This window comes from Antedon mediterranea, chromosome 9, assembly GCF_964355755.1.
Source record: "Antedon mediterranea chromosome 9, ecAntMedi1.1, whole genome shotgun sequence".
Lineage (NCBI taxonomy): Eukaryota > Metazoa > Echinodermata > Crinoidea > Comatulida > Antedonidae > Antedon > Antedon mediterranea.
Window position 1 is genome coordinate 17,431,711 of NC_092678.1, and position 7,454 is coordinate 17,439,164.

Below are 7,454 nucleotides of genomic sequence, written 5' to 3' on the forward strand. Positions count from 1 at the left end.
TACTTACAAACTCTAGATTTTGAATGATTACTTTAAAAAACCGTTGGCCATGATCCCGCCGGGAGCTAGGTCATCGACCACACACAGTGTTGTTTTTCAACTATTATCGCTGGCCTTTTACCCAGAATGTATAAGGTCATTATACTGCTTAACGTTAAAGCATGGAGGTATAAACCTCCATGGTGGTTAAAGCAAATCTATAAAACGTCTGGACCAACAGTAATACGACAGACAATAATAATGACACATGTTTGTTGCAGTCCGAAAAAAAGCGATAAGTTGGTGCCAGTAAACTGAAGTAGGTACAGTATTTGCTACCCTATTTGCTAAGGCATTATAATTCAATTCATGGAAATACTCCGAATTTTCGAGTAACATGTGGAATTGGTGGTTCGCTGCCCGGCAAGCTTTGGAATTTACAATTCGTTTTACAAGAATGTCATAAGACGCCATTTTAAGGACGAGTATAACAATCGGCAACCTCCTGCAGTTGACGATGGAAACATCAGTATATAAGTATGCCTGGAGAAAACGAGGATGCCAATTGAGGATGAAGTAGAACTAGGCCTAGACTAGGCGACTGACGAAGTTAATGAAGAAAAAAACTATTATAACGGGGATGATTTATCAACTGACGATAGTAGTAGTGATAATTCTAGTATTGTTATACTGTTAATGATTGTTTAATATTAATTATCTTGTTGATGCTCAGCAAGAAGGCCTACTAACTAGAGGATGAACAAGCAGATAATAGTATAAAAAATGCTGATTTCTTTCTACTAAAATTAAAGGAGAGAAACAAGATTCCACAGGTAAGCCATTTTGCTTTAAAATTACAACAATTATGCATTTTAAACTATTTTTTATTAGAGAAATACGTCTATTTCCTAGGCCTTGCTGGTACTGTTATTATACAGGACTATTAGCTATAGTAACTATAGGACTTGGGTACTAGGCCTAGGCCTAGGCATTATACACTCTAAGTTTATGTTGCATTTTTTTGTGACCAATTTCATTGTTACAAATAACATTTTTTTTGTTAGGCTGCATAGCTCCCCAACTAAAGCACAACTTAGTTTTTAAACATATTAAAACTTGAATATAAAAAATATTAAATCAATATTATTTTCTTTAGGTTGCAGTGCAATCGATTATTCAAAGCACAAACAGTTTGATTACCCAGATTCTTTCATCAGTTGAAACTGAAGTGCTAACTGCTCTACCGTTGTGTGAATATAAGGATGACAATCTATTTTAAGTAAAACATTTCTCAAAATAAGTATTTTTCAGAATATTAAAATAGAATTGACTTCAATTCAAGCAAAAATAGTCTTGATAGGATATAGTATGATATTGACTTCTTATCTTAAGTAAAACATTTCTCAAAATAAGTATTTTTTAAAATATTGCGAATCTCAATTTAAGCAAAAATAGTCTTGATAAGATAGTATGATATTGACTTCTTATTTTAAGTAAAACATTTCTCAAAATAAGTATTTTAAAGAATATTGCGAATCTTGATTCAAGTAAAAATAGTCTTGATAAGATAGTACAGTATGATATTGACTTCTTATTTTAAGTAAAACATTTCTCAAAATCAGAATATTGCGAATCTGAATTCAAGCAAAAATAGTCTTGATAGGATAGTATGATATTGACTTCTTATTTTAAGTAAAACATTTTTCAAAATAAGTATTTTTTAAAATATTGCGAATCTCAATTTAAGCAAAAATAGTCTTGATAAGATAGTATGATATTGACTTCTTATTTTAAGTAAAACATTTCTCGAAATAAGTATTTTTAAGAATATTGCGAATCTTGATTCAAGTAAAAATAGTCTTGATAAGATAGTATGATATTGACTTCTTATTTTAAGTAAAACATTTCTCAAAATAAGTATTTTTAAAAATATTGCGAATCTCAATTTAAGCAAAAATAGTCTTGATAAGATAGTATGATATTGACTTCTTATTTTAAGTAAAACATTTCTCAAAATAAGTATTTTTAAGAATATTGCGAAACCTAATTTAAGAAACTTTGTCTTACCTAGAAAAATATTTATTGTTTTAAGTAATTTTTAGAATTCATCAATCTTGATTTAAGAAAAATTATTCTTGATAGGGATAAATATAATATTGATTTCTTATTTTAAGTAAAATACTTTTCAAATTAAGTATTTTCAAATCTTGTTTTAAGCAAAACTATTCTTAATAAGAAGAGAATGATATTGACTTCTTATTTTAAGTAAAATATTTCTTGTAATAAGCATTTTCAAGAATATTGCGAATCTTGATTCAAGTAAAAATAATCTTGATAAGGGTAGTGTGAAATTGACTTCTTATTTTAAGTAAAATATTTCTCAAAACAAGTATTTTCAAGACTATTGCGAAACCTAATTTAAGAAACTTTGTCTTACCTAGAAAAATATTGATTGTTTTAAGTAATTTTTATAATTCATCAATCTTGATTTAAGAAAAATTATTCTTGATAGGGATAAATATAATATAGATTTCTTATTTTAAGTAAAATACTTTTCAAATTAAGTATTTTCAAATCTTGTTTTAAGCAAAACTATTCTTAATAAGAAGAGAATGATATTGACTTCTTATTTTAAGTAAAATATTTCTTGTAATAAGCATTTTCAAGAATATTGCAAAACTTAATTTAAGAAAATGTGTCTTTTCTAGAAAATTATTTCTTGTTTTAAGTAATTTTAAATCTTGACAAGAAAAAAAATACTTATTTTAAGAATTTTTTCTTAAAACAAGATTTTTTTTTCTTGCTTAGAATTTCAAATTTTGCTGTGTAACTAGAGCCTTATTTTGACATTCGATTCAAGGTTGAAGTGACGAATAAATTGAATACAAATTTACTTTAGAACAGTAGGTGTGTTTAAATGTGTGATTCATAATATAAAAACAAATATACATTGGTTGCCTACTTATTTATATTGTAGATGTATGTATCAAGATTTACTTGTCAGTATGTTTATCTTGGGTCATAGTTTGTGGAACCAAAGTACACTCAACTGCTCTACATGTTACAATAGATATATATATATATATTTGTATTTTACATATTTGATTTTGTTTATTATGTAACACAGGTTACTTTCCTTCTATTATCTCAAGTCTTATTTTTGTATTTACCTTTATGTTAATTTAATGTTTTTTTTTTGTATATTTGTAAATTTGATTGGCTATAAATAAATAAGAATAACAAAGTTATATTTTTGTAAATAAAAGTGAAAAAATGAATACATTTTGATTATGTTTTATCACGGTTTTGTATGAAATATCATTATATAACTAAAACACAATAAATTGTATGCAATAATGGAAGCTAAGAAATTAATTGATAGTTTTACAGTTATAAAAAATTAATTATTAAATATTAATAAAATACAGTTGAACCTCTTGTAAACGGCCACGGCCACTTATTTTTACTACAAATTAGATTTTTTGTATGGTAAATTACCTCCACTAAGCGGACACCCAAAACATTTGTATTGAATTTTGACAACCAAAATACACTTTTGATACTTATTGTGCTTTATTTAGAAGCGGTTTTAAAAACATTTCCGTGAAGAACATTCCTGTGGTTTTTAGAGGAGATGAGAAAACTACACTGATTATATATACTAGATGGCACGCTCGCTTCGCTCGCGTACCATCTAGGTCGTGCCCACAGATGGTTCTCGAATACACAGTATTTCCAGCGAGAAAAAAATGGAGATTTCAAATGTACGTACCGCAGGACTATAATACATTGTCGTTTACAGAAACGAATAAATATACACAATGATTTATGTAGTCAACCAAAATTAGCACCCTGGGAATTACTTCCGAGAGAGAAACAAAATGAGTCAAATTTTTTTATTTGGACTCATTTAAACAAACCCAATTTGTGTTTTGTATGTAACATTAAGGGTTGAGGGATGGGGGAAGAAGATAGGTACAAAGAGGAAACATTTTAAAATATATTCTTATCCACTCAGTAACGAAATATTGTTTTTAATGTTTTATAGGCCTATAAATAATATACCACTAAATACAGTAAAACATTTACGATTTAATACGGTACTTTGTTAAAACTCTCACTGTCATAGTCGATTGAAATAGTAAAGTACATGTAACGATACACCACTACGACGTTTATATATTTTTAAATTATTAATTAATACAAACGTTGAGAAGCAACTGTCAGTAATAACGTTTATTTATTTGTATATTATATGTTTATAATCTAACAGTAGGGCCTACCCACACTCACAGTAATAAAGTTTATTTGTATATATTTTTATATTACATCTAACAGTACCAACACTCACAGTAAGAAATTTGCGATTCAAATTGCTATCAAAAGTGGTTAATACCTTAACAGTATTGTACAGCATTGCAATACTATTTATGTTTATTCTCCAAGGGGGCCCATAAATCTAAATCTATACCTTTATGGTTAAACCAAATAATTTGGAATGTTTATTTGTATATTATATGTTTATAATCTAACAGTAGGGCCTACCCACACTCACAGTAATAAAGTTTATTTGTATATATTTTTATATTACATCTAACAGTACCAACACTCACAGTAAGAAATTTGCGATTCAAATTGCGATCAAAAGTGGTTTTAACCATTAAAATACCTTAACAGTATTGTACAGCCAGGGAACTCCCTGGTACAGCATTGCAATACTATTTATGTTTATTCTCCAAGGGGGCCCATAAATCTAAATCTATACCTGTATGGTTAAACCAAATAATTTGGAATGTTCCATTCATCACAAATCAATACATTTGTAAAAACGTATATTAAATGTATCAAAATAGTATTTTTTAAAGAAAATCGGCCTGTCTTCAACATTATGATGCTGTACTCGAACTGTTCAACCGGTTTTCAGCTATTAAAAACAATTATCGTAGGAGGAGATAGGAAAATGCGAAGCCTCCTCGCATTTTTGTGGCGGGTATTTTTCAAGATGGACATCCATTAGACAGTGTATACCACGATCGGAAAACACCCCTATTTGGGGCAAATCGTTGAACCTAAATTCGTTTTAATCGTCAATAACTAATTATCTAACTTAATTTAATTAGTAAACAGGGTTACATCAGGTGGTTAAAATCAGTACCGAAAGTACGAACCAACTTTATATACCATCGAGTAAAAATTCTAGAAGTAAGGCGCGATTTACCGAATTTTGCCCTTACGTAAATTTATATATAGATTACATCGATTGTATAAACTCATTTACAAGATATATTATGGAAATATTGAGGCCACTTGTTATCATTATGAAAACTCACAAATAATCACATCTGATAACGTATGACAATATTGACAATGATTGGTTGAGATAATGTATATTTACAGTGTTTTTTTTTTAATTGTCATTAATTCTTCTTTTATATCTAATATATTTCATAATTTAATAGATATGCTTGAATTCTCTGCTTATCAACTTTTACATCTATTTATGCGAGTTGACATTTATTTATCAAGCATAGAAGGATGCAAAATACAAAACAGATAAACAAACATTGGAATTGGGCACAACTAGAAGATACATCATCTTATTGAAGCTACTATTAATATATTTCAAATCATTGGTGGAGCTGTTGAAAATAACTTTATAAAGTTATAATTATTTGCAATTACTTTGCAATTAATCTAATAATCATTGATGCATTCACTCTCCTGACACTAAGACAAACTCTTACATGTACACTCTTAAACCTACGAAAGCCTATTAGGGCCAACAATAAAAATAATATTGCTTTCACAAATTCGAAATAACGAATTATTAATTCGTTTTCTTGAATTATTAATTCGTTATTTCGAATTTATTTAAGTAATTTGAAATTTCGAATTATTAATTTGAATTTTCAAATTAGTAATTCGTTATTTCGAATTAAATAATTCGACCTCTGCCCTTTCTAATGACATCCAAACCATCCCGGATTACATTAGCTCATAGGGTGCTAATGCAATCTGGTCATCATGCGTCCTGAAAACATTTGGATTAGATTATATTTCAATCGTAGCTTAAATTATCAAGATATTATTGAAATGTTAGCAGAAGATCATGATATTTTGATAAGTAAACGGACATTAAAGCGAAGGCTGAAAAAATGTGCCTTAGTCGAAGAAAACGGCATTCTGACGAACTGGAAGCCAATTACAGACGTCAGGGATGCTACATGGGTACAGGTGGATGCACATTCGTTGCACACAAAATGGGTTAAACATAGATAAAGAGACGGTCAAATAATTTAAACCTTCTTGACCCAGAGGGTGTCGAAGCAAGGAGACGACGACTACACGTCACAGAAGAAAAAAATTAGGTACCCCCAAACAGGGCTCGAAACGAAACGATACAATACCGTATTTCCTTACAGTTATATAATATAGCCCTTCGAGAGAGAAACAAGGTTGTGTGTATTCACGAACAAACTTTACCTTGAAGAACTATACCGCTATACCCTATTTGTAATTCCTTGTACCAAAACGAAAGTATGCTAATAAGAGCGATGAAAGGGTAAATGGTAGACGAAAAAAGTATACATTTTTTATTTCATAATGTTTAACATTTTTATTTGTATGCATTTTAGATAAAAAGACCAAGACATCCCTTGGAGACTTCCTAACATTTGTTACTGGTGCTGACTCAATTCCCCCTCTTTGTTTTAGCAACCAGATACATATACATGTTTTTAGTAAGGAGCGAAAGATGAGAGGTTACCCGACAGCCAGTACATGTGGGTTGGATTTACACCTCCACCGTGGATATGACGATCCATTGGAATTCACAACTCTAATGGAAGAAGCCATCATAAATGGCAAGGGTTTAGAAAACTTTAAAGATGTATTGTCCCACAAAATCATGAAGAATAAAAGATTTTTTAAATCGGACTTTGAATAGGCAATTTTGCAGTTTTAATGAAGTTGTTTTCATAAGTCAAAAAACGAGAAAAAATATTATTTCACCTTTAGAAAGACAAAACAGTTAAACAGTTAAATTACCCCAAATTAGGTTAATATTTTTTTTTCAGACCCATTTTTTTGTGAAAGTGAATAACTATTATGTGACATTAAAATAACATATTCAACAAAACAATTAAAAAAATATTGTTTTCAGGGGGACAATATATCTCTAAATTCTTATCAAGTTTTAGTAGCCAACAGTTTTGTAATTGTTTCAGAAATAAAATACTGTTATTAAAGTTTCAATAAACAAAATGTTGTTGTTAAATTACATCTGTTTTACTGTATTGTACAGCTACATAACACAGTTCTGTCTGATCATCACCAACTGAACATAATACTATAAATATAATTGTTTATATTGTATTCAGTACATGTGTTCGTTGCAATTGTTCTAACTTTGTATTGAAAATAATATCACAGCGACAATTAATTAATAACAAAACCGATTTATAAAATGATAATGT